The 14,332-nt window shown below is 49.2% G+C and overlaps 1 pseudogene; it reads right to left on the bottom strand.

Annotated features, from left to right (window-relative positions):
• Window positions 1–2,878: 2,878 nt before the first annotated feature.
• LOC141584713 (uncharacterized) overlaps window positions 2,879–14,332 on the bottom strand; it is a 179,263-nt pseudogene continuing 167,809 nt past the window's right edge.

The following is a 14,332-nucleotide window of genomic DNA, read 5'->3' as shown; positions in this document are numbered from 1 at the left end:
AGGCATACACCACTGCACATGGCACTGCACCTACTTTTGCACCTGGCTTGAAGTGTTTTAACATAAAAATTTAGGAGACAATGCGAGCTTTTATTGAGTCTGGACCCGGGCTAGACATAAAACAGAACCTGCATTCAACCTCAGAAGTGACCAGCAATTAACCTTTCCAAACTTCTGTACTTCCCCAAGCTGCCTGTTTCCTCCACAGAACTCTGTGAAAGGAAGACAGAGTCTTGCTCGCAGAACGAGCTGTGCTGACTTACCCAGCCAAACCCCACAATTGTGTAAGCCTACTATTGGAATAAAACCCCACCTATCATCTCTCTATCTACCTACCTACCTACCTACCTACCTAATCTCTCTGTCTATCTATCTACCTATCATTTATCTACCTTACTGGTTCTGTATTTTCTGGAAAGCCCTAACTGGCCTAATTAATATACTGTCATTTGCAAAATTGAAAAAGGCATCATCTGTGTTCATCAAGCACTTGGTATATGTAACTCCTAAATGACTTATTGTTTTTTTTGACTTTATTAGAGCCTATGCTCGGACATGAGGTAGAAAAGAGAAAGGGGGAGGGAGAGAAATTCCCTTGCTCTCTGAGAAGTTCCCATGCTTGCCTCATGAGAAAGCACTCTCAGTTGGGCTTTCTCATTAGGCAAGCATGGGAACTGACATCAGGGGTTGGGTGTGTAGGCTGGATTGGGCACAGCCGGTGACATGGGGGAAGGAGGGGAGGGTAGGCAGGTTGGCATTATCTGGTTGCTATTGTTACCTTAAATATTGGGCCACCTGGTGGTCTGGCCAGAAGCAACAAGGCTGTAAATGAATTGTTCAGAATTCTTTCCCAAGGTGGGACATTCCATGACCTTGGTTATCTCCAAAGGCCCAGTTCCCGGAATTCTTAGCAGTGAGGTAGACCTGTGGGTTTTGTGATCAGTGGGAGCGCACAGAAGAATGCTCTAGTGGTGATGAGCCGAAGCGAGCCCCATCTCTACTCTGTCTCAATTGGATGAAGTCCTCCCAGATTATCCAAGATAATCTTCATCGGAGTTCAACTTAGTGCAGACGTTAAACACATCTGCAAAATCTACATCTTGGGCACATGTAGATCCACGTTCGATTGAATAACAAGGTAATACAGCCTATCCCAGGTGACATATAAAGCTAATCATTCCTATGAGAAAGGGAAGACTTGAGCTGGACCTGAGGGACAATCAGGAGACAAGATAGGGACTGGCACGGCAGTGAGCAGGAGCGGCGGGAAGTCCCATGTGGCTTGCAGCTTGTGAGGAACTTAGTCATAGGCCTAAGTTCTGGAAAGACCGATCTGAGGAAAGTGTGGAGAGTCACGGGAGAGTAGGTTTAGAAGAGCTGATAGTCCCAGTCCAAACACTGGCAGTGAGAACAGGGAAAAGGGATGCCTCAGGGAAGATCTAGAGATACGGAAGATGCCTACGCCACAGGCCTCGGTGGCCGCCCATGTCAGTCGCTGCTCATTGGTCTCTGTGCTCTTTTTGTCTCTCCCTGGTCTTGATGTTGATGTCTTTCTCAGCATCGTACTCTGATCAGCCATCACCAGTGTGAAGAAACTCCAGTAGGTGAGGCGACAGAGGTGGCAACGTGGTGTCCAGGGTTGTGCAGAGTGCATTAAATCCAGCACACTGGCACATACAAGCTTAAGCCACACACAACTTTGTGTGCCTGTCCCTGAACCAGCACGGGCGCGTATATGCACGCACGCACACGCACACACACACACACACACACACACACACACACGAGAATTTTTGACTGCAGAACCTAATTCACTCACATTTATCTCACCTGGAAACTTGTGCAGTTGGAGATTCAGAAATCACTTTTAAGATTTCAGCATGTGAATCAGTAACTAGAAACCTAGCCCTCTCTGAACAAAATGGAAATGGAATAGTGTGGCATAAAGGTGTGTAGAGACAGTAGGCTGATAAATATTTCAGATCTCAGTTCTATTCCCACAACAATTTCTAGAGCCTTACCTAGGCAGAGTGAAATTCCTCTTTAAACAGCATGATGAGATTTGTCTTTTTCCAGTGTTTTCGCGACAACTGCCACTCATGATAGGTCGCTTCAAGATCTATAATAGTCCCTGAATCTGAAATTCATGAAGTGCTCTCAAGATCAGCCTTGTGTGTGCTGAGTCTTAACTCTGCCCTAGTAGGCACCCTGGTTCTTAAATCCCCTTCTGAACACATGCGTGCCTATCTCACAGCCTTCATCCCTCTCATTCTTCTCCCTGAGCACACCAGGATTGCCCCCCCACCCCAGCTTGTTTTCAGCTCCTTTCAGCTCTAATTTCAAGAAAAAAAAATCAATATCTGGTATGTGGCATTTGAAATTATTTTATTCAGAAAAGCTCATGCTGAGCATCTATGCCAAGCTCTGAGCTAAGCTCCAAGGATCCAGAAATATATGAGAAACAATGTCTTTCCCTCCAGGAGCTCTAGAGAAAGAGAAATTGAAACAATGAAAAGAGCCTAGCACTGGTCTTGAATAAAGGGGAAAAAGTCAATAACTGGAGTTTGGCCTTGAGTAGACATGAGAATACAGGCCTTGAGAATACAGCATTCCAGGACTAGAATCACATACTAGGCTGCTGAGGATGGGTCTCTCTTGGGAGTAGCGCAGAAGTGGGGGAGGGTGCTGTGGCACTGGTAGGACAGAAACTTCAAAGACCAGGTGGTGGAGTCTGATATAGAGCCATCTGATTGCCCTTTCCAGTTGAGTGCCTGGTGATAAGGGGAAAAGGGAAAGAGACCAGTTCCCTGGGCTGTTAGCTAACTCCATGATGGCCAATGGAAGAGCTTTGGGTTAGGAGCACGATTGAAAATTGGGGTCAGGAATATGGGTGAAATGGGACACTTCTTCTCCATATCTTCTGAATCAGTGAAGAAGCAGATGGCACCCTTCACCTTTGAACCCTTTGGATGTTTCCTTGAGAACAGTTTTTTACTGTGAACAAACGAAAAAGAGGATGATTAGAGGCGGAATGGCACACAGAGAAAGACATCTCATGACAGAGAGGAAAACGGAGAGAATGGGTGAGAAACAGTGATCCCTAAACGCTCTCTCTCCATATACACAGAGGAAAGATGATCTGGAGAACACATGTGGGTACATGAGTGACTGTCCAAGGCGCATCCAGCCACTCTGGGGAGAACAGGCATCATTATCGTCACACACCTGTAACACATGCTGACTGAGGAGCTGCAGGATGATGCTGCCAAGCCAAAGGGACAACAGGAGAGAAGCTGCAATCAAAGGCAAAAATAGAGACAAAGGACTGGAGGCTACCTAGGATAAGAAAGGCCAGCGTGAACTTGCAGAGGCTGCAGAAAGGGAGGAGGCTCAGTAGTAGGCAGCTGACTATGCTTTGAGCTCTCACTGAAGAGGCTCCTCCCGTTTACAGTTCTTAAAGGAGACTAGGTACCATCTCAGGAAAAGGGAGCAATAAGTAAATATGCATGGGCAGCCCTTGGAAGTGAGGAAGCGGGTAACCAAGGCACTGGAGAGGCTGCACTCTGGATATCCTAACGAATGAGGTCCTGTCTCCTCCCTCCCACCATCCCTGTCAGCAGCCATCCAGGTTCAGGAAATGGAGAAGGGAGGAAGAAAATGGAGTGTTAGCTTTTGAGACATGGACTCAGCCCTGCCACCAATTTACCTTCCTTTACAGGCCACACTGGGCCTGTGAGGCCGCCTATGCTACCCTTGAAAGGCCTCCAGCTGCAGGGACATGTCATGGCTTCTGGGAACGATTGGGACAAGATTCTGCAGGAGAGAACACAGGGGTATCAGGATATCCCCTTAGCATCAGGACCCCACCTGGAATGAGAATAGTGTAGTCCAGCCTCATGGACTTGGATTTTGGAAAAAGCTCATCTCTGGCTTGAGTGGGCAATGCCTCAGAGCTGGGATCTCTCCAAGCCCATTTGAGAAATCTGGGGTGTTTTCAGCTCCTTTCCCCAACCCTTTCAGTCAGCCCAAGTGCATAGGGCCTGCTTTCTCTGCCCTTACCACCTGCCTCTCATGCCCAGCCCCAGCCACTCGTCTGAAGGGGCTCTAATAACTCACCTTAAGAGACTTAGAAATGCCACTGCTTCATAACTGTCTTCTCACAATGAAATGATAGCTTAAGAGGAGCCAGACCTACATCTGGGGTTGGAAACTGCAAGGGTGGAGTATCAGATGTCGAGGACAAGGCAGCCTCTGGAAACAGGGAGCAGTTGCTTGGCAGAGGCAGATGCTTTCCTGGGCCGCTGACATCCCAGCCAAGGCCACTACTCACGCCTTTCCTTCCCTGAAGCTCAGGCTGCCACGAAGGATGAGGAACCCAGAAAGACACACAAGTGGATTCCTGGGCTTAATGGAGATGGAGCAGCCTTGTCTGAAGAGGATGATGCCTGGGCTGACCATTTAGAAGCCCCTTCAGTAGAGTCCTGCACTTAGGAACTACATGGGAGAAGTGAACTGGGTGCTCTACAGAGCAACTGCCAGCACATGCTCAGAACCCTGTGGGCTGCCCTGGAAGCTCCAACAGACACAACGGGCACAACTGCCACTGGGTGGGTGGGGGAGAGGTGGCAGCCTGGGCAGCCAATGGTCCCTGCCTCCTACAAACTGTCCTGCACACCTGGGGGGGCAGCAGCTCTGGGGTCTGCACGGGGGCACCTCATGGTTCACAACTCTCCTAGAAGCGAAAAGGGATTCAAAGAGACCCACTTAATAACTTGTCAGGCTGCACACCTGTGAGGCTTCCTCCTTTAGTAGATTGTTGAATTTGTTTGTCTATATACAAATAGAAACAAGTATACATATACAATATACAGGGTGGCTGTGGTTTGCCACAGCAAGGCAGTGGGTAAGAGTGATGGGTGTGCAATGGTGGACTCTGGGACTCCCCAAGGGGCTCCCCAACTGGACACAGAGCTGGAGCCTTTGGGCGGGTGACTGGGGCAAAGGGGGAGAGGGGCAAGGCAGAGGCCAGGGTGGCAAGGATACAGGGCCTTGTCTACTAAGTCCTGCTCTCCCACATAGGCCATCACTCCCGACCTGCCTGAGCCTCAGTTTCTATGAAAGGAAAGTGGGTCTTCAAGAGACAGATATACAGGAGGAAAGGAGAAACTATGAGGGCAAAGTGTCCTGGGTGAATGGAGGGAATGGAAAAAATTGCAGATTAAGTAGAATTACAGACAGGAGAGAGCCCTTGGTGAGATAGGGACATGAACGCTAAAAGAGAGTGCAAGTGACGGGAAGCCAAGAAGAGTAGGGGCGAGGGAGAGGAAGGAGGGGGTGGAGCGGTGGGGAATCAGAAGAGGTAGAATCAGGAACCAGGGCCGAAATGCAGAAGAAAAAGCCTACTGGACCAGCTGTGGTTGGCAGGGTGGCCCTGGGACCTGCAAGCATTTTCTTTTTGTTCTAGCTGGAGGCAGGAGACAGCGAGTGAAGGGGGCCAGCCATGGCAGGACAGGAAGCCCAAAGTGCTCTTCTCCTGTCCCCTCATCGTCTCTTCCTCCAACCCTCCCAGAAGCCTTGCCCAAGAAACAAGGGAACTGAACCCAGGAAAGTGGAGTAGAGGGATGGGGACTGGGCATCCTTTCCAGAGAGAAATGATAGCTTAACAGTGATCAGCTGAATGGCCAGGAAACACCCCCTTAATGGTGGAGGGTTGAGCATTCAGTACCTTACTCCAGGGGAAGGGGGCAGGTTTTAGGACTTCCTGGACTCCTCAGACTCTAGCCTAGGTCTCCCCTCCAGGGAAGCTCATGGGGAGCCCAGGTGTGAGGGAGGCTCAGAAACGGCCCCCAGGTGGAGGAGATTGAACTTCCTCCTCTGGGGAGGCTTCCTGAAGCCTTGTGGGCACAGCATGGAGTAGGCAGGAGAGGGGGTGCCAAGGCATGCCCCCCTCTCCAAGAGCCCCTGTAAGGATGCTCCCAAAACCCCAGCAGGAGCACCTCCACTTTTCCTTCCTCCAACCGCAGGGTGTGGGGGTAGGGGGAACTCCCCTCCGGACCAGAGAACTCCTCACACAGTCATTCTGGCCAGCTCTGCTATCTCAGGTGCCCTGGGTGGAGACAAGGCCATAACTGGAGTTGAAAACCAGAATCAGACATCTGGGGAAGAAGTGTCATCTCAAGGAAGGAAATGAATGGCTTCCCACATTGCTCAGTGCTCCCCTACTCAGCAGGAGGAGATGGATGTAGGATTTCTCTTCGGGGAAGGCTCTGGAGTATCTAACTGTGGTATTGCTGATGTATCATGCTCACACATGTAGAGAGCCAGCAGTAAAGGGTTTTGTGGGGAAGGTCCATTAAAAGCCTTTCTATGTAAATCAAAGTTTAACAGACCCAACGAGCAGGCATTCTGGCAGGTGTGGTGTCATGCCCAGGACGCTGCTCACTTCCCTTTGAATTTCCCTATTGCCAGTCTCCTCTGATATTTGTTCAGGAATTCACCCATCCATATGCTCATTGCTTTATCAAATATTTGTTGAGCTTTGCTGGGCAGCAAGGATACAAAAATGAATGAGACAAAGTTTCTGCATTCAAGTACCTTCCTGGGTAGTGGGAAAGGGCAAATTGACATGCTGAGAATGAAGAGAGAAATACAGGGTACAGGTAGATGGCTAAGGCAGGCACACCCCTTAGTTCCTGCTCTCATGGGTAAATGCAGCTAATGAGAGGAAGCCGATGTCCAAAAGTCCTCCAGGAAAGTCAATCAGGAAATAGTGAGTGCTCCCTGTGACCAGGCACATAGGAAGCTGGAAACCAGAAAGTTCGTTGCCCACTCAGGAATTTATAGTCTAAAACCAAAACGCTCATGCCTATTATGTCTTTCTCTTGGGCAGCACCGATGTTGGGGAAAAGAAAACTACGTGGTGACTTAGGATACAGTGGGAAAATGCCCCCAGATGCTGGAGACCTCAGGTCTGAAGGTGTTCTAATGGCTATATGAGCTTACCAGGGATGTGGTTCAGAGGCTTCCTAAGACTGACCAGCTGAGGACTCGGGGAAGGGGAGAAGGGAACCCCCAGGATCCAGGTTTTGGGAATGTCAGTGCTACAGGGGACAGGCTTGTGCCTGGAAGCTGCCTCCTTGGTGTCCCCAGTTGAAAGGCAGAGGCCGAGGGGCTGGTCCCAAGAAGATGGGAAAAGCTCAGATGATGATCAGTGGAGTCTTGGGGGAGCTCCCAGAGGGGGCCACAAAGAGAGGGAGTGAGGCTGGAGTATCACCAATATGGTGCTTCCTCGGCACCAGAAAGCTGGGCCTGGGGAGGAGGAAAGAGGAAGATGTCTCAGCTCGCATGAGGGGCAGCTGCCTGCTCCCTGCTGCCCCTGTTTTGGGCCATGGCTGCTGGGGAGTGCATCAAAACAAAGGACTATTTGATCAGTCTTAACTGCTCACAGGTCTCCCAACTCAGGAGAGAGAGATGGGCAGAAACAGAGAAGTAAATGCTGAGGTTATATCTGAAGAAAGAGAGAGAGCACAGCAGGAGCAGAGCAAATAGGATGAGAAAACGTCATGGTCTCAAAAGAGGAGAAAGGACAGAGAAGAGAGTGCCCTTTAGGGGAAGAGAGTCAGGGTGAAGTCAGGACAAGGAGAGCAGGCAGGATGAGGCGACTGGCTGGACCTCACCCAAAGAGGATGGAGCCTGAAGGCTTCAGGGATGTGGGCTGCGCTTCCTCCCACTGCCCCTAACTCTAGGGACGCGGCTCTCTTGGGGATAGAATCTAGATGAAGAGAAACAGAGGTGGCCAAGGCAAGAAGCCGGGGGCTGAGGAGTGCCCAGCTGCCCACCTCCCTTGGGGAAAACCTCATCCCTAGTTTACGAGTAGTGCCTCAGAACTGGCCCGTGTCCCAAGCCCATGCAGACAACAGGGCACATGTCTTTGAGCCTCTCTTCCCACTACCCAGCCCTATCCAGGTGTCTCTGGGGAGGATTCTTGGAGCTTCCCCCACTGTCAAAGAGGCCCTCCCGCAGCTGCTCTGCCTGACCGGGTGGGGACCGCTGACTGAGGAGAAGAGTGCTCACGACCTTATACCTTTTTTCTTTTTTCTCTCAAAAAGATCTGCATCTTAACTGCAGTCTGTTTCCCACTGAGAGGAACATGACTGCATAGGTGATGTCAAGGAAAGAAAGACTGTTGGGGGCTGAGGGGTGGGAGTGCGAGTCCTGGATCCCCCTCACACTTCCCTGGAGCTCTGGCAGCCCTGGGGGGCTCAGTTCTGAGGAGAAGGCAAGGGGCCCTGGCTCAGCCCCAGGCAGGTGGGCTAGGAAAGGGGTGGCCCTTCCTCCGGGGTGGGACTGGGCTGCCCTGTGCACAGAAACTACACAGAAAAGCAGTTGCATGATATGCACTCAAAGTCGGTCCCCAGGAAGCCCAGCCATTGAGAGTCAGTGCCACGACATGGCCCTCTCTGCACCCCTAGAACCCACGGATAAGGGAGGAGGGCTGGCCCTGGACACAGGAGATCCCTCAAGTGGAGTGAGGCTCCCCAGCTTCTCTTGTCAGAGAGCTCTGCCTCCGACAGGGCCCTCCAGAGAGACCAGAGCTGAGAGACAGTTCCAAGCTCTCCTGTGGCAGTTAAGGCTGAAAAAAGGGTGTCATAGGACAAGATTGGGGTGCTTGAGAAATGGTCAAATCACAGCTCAGTTCAAGAAGTGAGCAGCAGCCTGCTCCAGGAGGGTTACTCTTCAGCCTGCTCCCAAGCCTTGCTCTGGATCAGCTGCTTTGAGTATTTGAGCCGTGAGTGACCTGCCACTTTCAGGACATCTTGGACCCCAAGCCAGGGTCTCACCCAAGTTGCCACTCATGACTTGCCTGTATATATGGCACCGAAACAAGCAATGCTGGGGCCTGTTTTCTTTCCCTGTCTCAACCCACCACACCCCACACTCATGTCTCCATTCACTCATGTATTGTTCACAAAACAGTTATTAACAAGGCCTTGATATGAGACATAATATAGTGAGTGGCACATACATAGTCCCTAACTTCAAGTTGCTCATTGCATCCTGGGGAAAGATACAGTCCTCATGGGGCAGGGGGATTGGTGATGGTCACTGGGGCCTTCCTTAGATTCAGATATCAAGCCCCCATAGCCTATCTCTTCTACTGTACCTCATAGGGAACCAAAATAACTTTAGATTGCAAAAGTAGCTTAAATGTCACTAGAAAACCACTTCAATTAGAAAATAGTTTAGGGGTCGCAAGGAGTGAGCAGGCCTCTGCCCATCAAGGTCTCATAGTCTTAAAGGAGACAGTATTTTGTGTGACTAAAATCCCATAGTCCACCTTTATGCCATACCAGCATTTTAAAGACCAGGAGAAATCTTCAGGGCTACATGTCCAATGTGGAGAATGCCCTGAAATTCTGGAAACTCCTTCTCTTAGGAGTTCTGAGGATGCTATATGGGCTTATTAGGAACAAGGATCAGAGACTTCCTGTGACCAGCACAGGACTGGAGGAGGGGGAGCAGGGAAGACCCCAAGATCCAGGTTTTGGGGAGATCAGTGCTACAGGGGCTGGGCTTGTATCTGGAAGCTGCCTCCTTTTGTGTTCCCAACTGAAGGGCAGAGGACAGAGAGCTGCTCTTCAGAAGATGGGGCAGCTCAGATGATGGCCAATGGGGGTCTCGGGGGCTCCTGATGGGGTTCAAGAGAAGCCGGGGTGAGGCTGGAGTATCACTTAGATGGTGCTTCCTTATGATTAGAAAGTCCAGAACTGAGGAATGAGTAAATGGTAAATTTTGTAACACATGTGTTTCATTGCAATCTTTTAGATATGGCACGGGGAGGAGAGAGGGCATCCTCCCTTCAGCTTTGAGGATGGATAGGAGACACATGGGTCCAGAACCCTCCCTGCTGTCACTCTGCAGGGCCCCAACACATTCTTTACAAATGGGGAATGCCAGAGGAGGGTATTCTCATCTGATGCCTAGAGACCTGGGGACCCTGGAGAGACACAGACAGAGGTTCTTGTGGTTACATTTGTGGACTGAGACAGAGGGAGATAAAGCCACCCTGAGAGAGAGACAGAACAAAGACAGTGGTGGGGGAGATATGATCAGAGACAATAATAGAGACAGAAAAGGTGGAAACAAGGCACCCAGAGGGACAGAGAGCCACAGCCATAGGGGGAGAGAGAAAGACAGAGACCAAAATAGGAAGTCACTGGTCATAGTGAGCCTTAGGCTGGCTGCTTTCCAGGGGAAGAGTCAAATTCCTCTGAATTACATGGTTTAAAGAGATAGAAATTGAGTCATGAGTGATTTTCAGCGGAGGGAGGAAAAGGGATGGGTAGGTCTCTCTTGGGATAGAACCAGCAGTATTCCCTGTGACTCAGAGATGTAAGGTACTTGCCTTATCTAGAGTGGCTCATCTTCTTGGCCACCAATTGTCTTGCTACCTTCTGGCCAGGTACAGGACCCAAATTAACTAAGAAGACTGAAGAGAAGAGAGAAAGAAGCACGAGAGCAGAGGCCCTGCTGGGTATGACAGTGCTACTATCCTCTGAGTCGAGCAATTCCCAAAGCCGCCAGGTTAGCTGAACCTTGGCCCCACATGTAGGGATTACTTGTGGAGGAAATATCCAGATGGAGGATGGCGATGGCACACAGGGTACCTAGGACAGGTGCTTGACCTTTCCAGACTCAACTCCCGCTGCTGCCCTCATTCGCTGCCCCTCGGCAGCCAGAGACCCACAGCCCTGCCCTGCAGGCTCCGGCCACAGCTCACCTCAGATGGGCCTGGCAGACCGTTCCATGCTTGTGTGGGAAGTCTCCCTCCTCCTCACCCTTTAGTCCTTCCTCCTCCTATGTGGTCTGTCCTTTCCAAAGAGACCTAAACTTTCTCAAAAGCAGAAAGGTGAAGGTACGTGGATGAGTTTATTTTCCAGAGAAAGCTTTTCCTTAGTAATGGCCATTTCTTCATGAAATGAAAAAGATACAGGGTCAATAACTGGCTTCTTTTCACGAAGTGGGTGGATGTTCATGGTCAGGCGATTTCCTGACTTCCGCAAAAGCCCAACCCGAATGTTTCTCACTTTATTCCCTTCCAAAGCCCAGGCAGCCTCGAGAAACCTTCTAAGCGGGTCCTAGGTAGAACTTTCTTAGAAGGAGAACAGTCTAAAATGGGGGTTCTGAGAAGCAGAAGACTGCTCAGGAATGTCCAAATCACAACAATTTAAAAAAGCAAGATATCCTATCCTGTAGTCTAGGGCCCAGGACTAGTCTGGTTCTGACAGGCTTTTCCTTCATCAGTGGCCTCTGACTCCAGCTAACTTCCTCTAGGATAGTCCACACATTTCATTGATGAATTTGCAAAGTTAGAGAAGGATCTGAGTCCTCGCCTTGTGAGAACCTCCTGCCTGCCGTAAGCTCCCAGTCTGAAGGGGGCACACAGACAGTCAAGTGTGTAATCCTGTGGCCCCATGTTAAGTGCAATAGTGTCCCTTATGCCCTGATACCAGGAGAGTCACCAAGGCAGCCATAGTAAAAGACTGCAAGGCCTGGCAACCTCTTTAATGCAAATGGCTTTGGAGATAGCCTATCCTCAGAGTAGCACATGGCAATGACTCTCACTCCAGAGGGCAGGGCTTTTCTGAGAGAGAAATACAGTACTTCTTGGATCAGGAACTCTTTGCTATTTCCTAGTGGAGACCAGAAAACCAAGAGAAGGGAATTGAAAGGTCAGGAGTTTGTCTTTTGTGAACTATCCCTTCCAGTCTGTGGAGCCTTCCTTCTAAGAAGGAAGGTAGGCAGCAGTGAGAGCAATCTGGCTAAGGAGCTCAAACTCAAGCAACAGGCCAGGTGAAGGAGGTTGTTTTGCCCTCCCTGGACCATCCGTGAGCCTTTCTTGCTTCATGGTACCTATTTTGTCATGCTGTAGACAATTAAAAATTTTAACATAGACCAACAGAGCCGCATCCTGCATCCTGCCCTTTCTAGGATGCGCAGGGTGCGGTACAGCAAGGGAAAGTGTGGAAAGCAAGAGCAGAAAAGAGCAGCAGAGTCCTGAAGAGAACAGACGTGGTGAGCAGGGGAGGCAAGGGGAAGCGGAGGGGAAGGAAGAGGAAGGGAAGTGAAGGGAGAGGAAAGAAAGGGAGGAGAGGGAGGATTTGGGGTCTGAGGAGTCAGAGCTGGGTCAAGGGCATGGAGATCCAGGAGCTTTTGTCCGAGAGTGCATACCTTGGTCCAATCCTGCTTTGGAAAGAGAAGTATGATGGAAATTAAGGACCATGATGGTCAGAGTCACTCGGGAACAAATCACTGTCTGACTTGCCTGTTCCCGCTTCTGATCCTCAGCATAAGTTTCTGAAGGAGAGGAACTCCATTTGGAATGAGCCCCAGTAAGGCTGCCTAAGGGAAGAGGAAAGGAAAAGACGGCGTTTTGCCAAAGGGAGGGACTGTGGCTTGCTCCCAGTTAGCCCCGCAACAACTCATACTTTGGAATATGTGTGTAGGTTGGAGGCCAGGATATGGGGCAGAGAGAGAGAGGGCTGTGGTTAGGGGAGTGGCCAGTGGTTAAAGGAATTCAAGTTCTTGTGGGGCCAGTGGCTAGGCTTCCATCCTCCAATTGTTCCCTTGAGGTTTTCATCCCTATCTGATTCTAAACCAGGCCATATCCCAGATTTTGGACTGAAGAGAATTATTAGATTGACCTAAGCCCACAAACTCTCCCTTCAAAATAGCCATTCCCCAAAGTAAAGGATTTGGGCCTGGGGCCCTATTGCCTCCATGAAGAACAATAATTAGGGCCAACTGTTGAGGGTTTTTTTCACTCCTGGAAGGGATGTATATGAATCAAGGAAGGAGGGTGAGCTGCTTGCCCCAAGGTAGGAGGAAGAACGGCTTTCCAACAATAGCTTGTCCATAACCCCATTTCTATGCTGTAGGAAGTTATCGAATGACTTACTAGTAGAGCTTCTTTAAGAAAGACAAGGCAAAGTTAGGCTGTTAAATGTGCCTTGAATAGTGCTTTCGGAGGCTGAGGCAGGCGGATTGCCTGAACCCAGGAGTTTGAGACCAGCCTGGGCAACACAGTGAAATCCCATCTCTACTAAAATATAAAAAAAAAAAAAAAAAAAAAAATTTATAGCCGGGCATAGTGACATGTGCTTGTAGTCCCAGCTACTTGGGAGGCTGAGGCAGAACTGCTAGAACCTTGGAGGCGGAGGTTGCAGTAAGCTAAGATTGTGCCACTGCACTCCAGCCTGGGTGACAGAGTGAGGCTCTCTCCCAAAAAAAAAAAAAAAAAGAAAAAAAAAAAGAAAAAAGAAAGAAAGAAAGAAAAGAAAAGAAAAGAAAAGAAAAGAAAAGAAAAAGAAAAAAGAGGGCCTTGTTCTGGTGGCCCAAACCACCAGTCATCACTCTTTCATCTCATTTTTCTTTTTCCTTGAGATTACTCCCCACCTTCCTGGTCCTTGGCTTTGATCACTCCCAATTCATTTCCAGCTGACTTCTTTGGACTGATTCTTGTATCAGGACTTAACTCATACTGAGCCCTGGGTTCCCTGGGAAACCCACATCTCTTTACTAACGGGACTTTGTGCTGAAAATGAGAATGCCTATTTTGAAGGGAGCATTTGTGGACTCTGTTCTTTTTCACAAGCATATTTTTTAAATCCATAAATTTAATATGTACCATTTTTTTCATTCAGAGCTCAAAGAACTTGTCTTGATCTGTAGTTTTGGCTACACCTTCTTGGGAAGGCACAGTCTGGGAATTTCTGCCATCGCTAACTCACTGATTTCCATGTGCCTGGGATCTATTAAGATTCTTCAGTTGCAGATGTCCTGACACACTGAAGCTATTCCTTACCTGACAAGCTAATGCCCAGTTCCTTCTAGAACTCATGGATTTATATTTCTGCTCTGTCCCCACTCTTGTCCATACAGACATTTACATCCTGGATTCTTTACCATTTTTGCCCCCAGGATCTTGAATATTACCTTGTCACTCATATCCATAAAGCACCTTTGGAACTGGCCATTAATAATTTAATGTTATTCAAAACACATCCATGGAAGCTCTAGTGCGAGACAGATACTCTAATAAGTCTTGGGGATTCAGAAATGAATGAGAAACCGTGTCTTTTCCTCTAAAAGCAATCTTGTAAAATCGCGTCCAGTAGCTTTCAAGACATTACAGTGGAAGCTGAGTTTGCAAGCTAACATAGGGAGTCAATCTCTTTGATGGCAAATGGAAGAAATCCTTGAAGCCTCTAGTCTGTGAGTGGCTGGGGTTGGGTTTAAGAAGTTCCTGGGAAGAAGCCTGCTGAAAGCCTAG

Source organism: Saimiri boliviensis, chromosome 5 (assembly GCF_048565385.1).
Source record: "Saimiri boliviensis isolate mSaiBol1 chromosome 5, mSaiBol1.pri, whole genome shotgun sequence".
In the NCBI taxonomy this organism is placed as follows: domain Eukaryota; kingdom Metazoa; phylum Chordata; class Mammalia; order Primates; family Cebidae; genus Saimiri; species Saimiri boliviensis.
The sequence above is the reverse complement of the archived record's forward strand: the minus strand, read 5'-3'. Positions and strand labels throughout refer to the sequence as shown.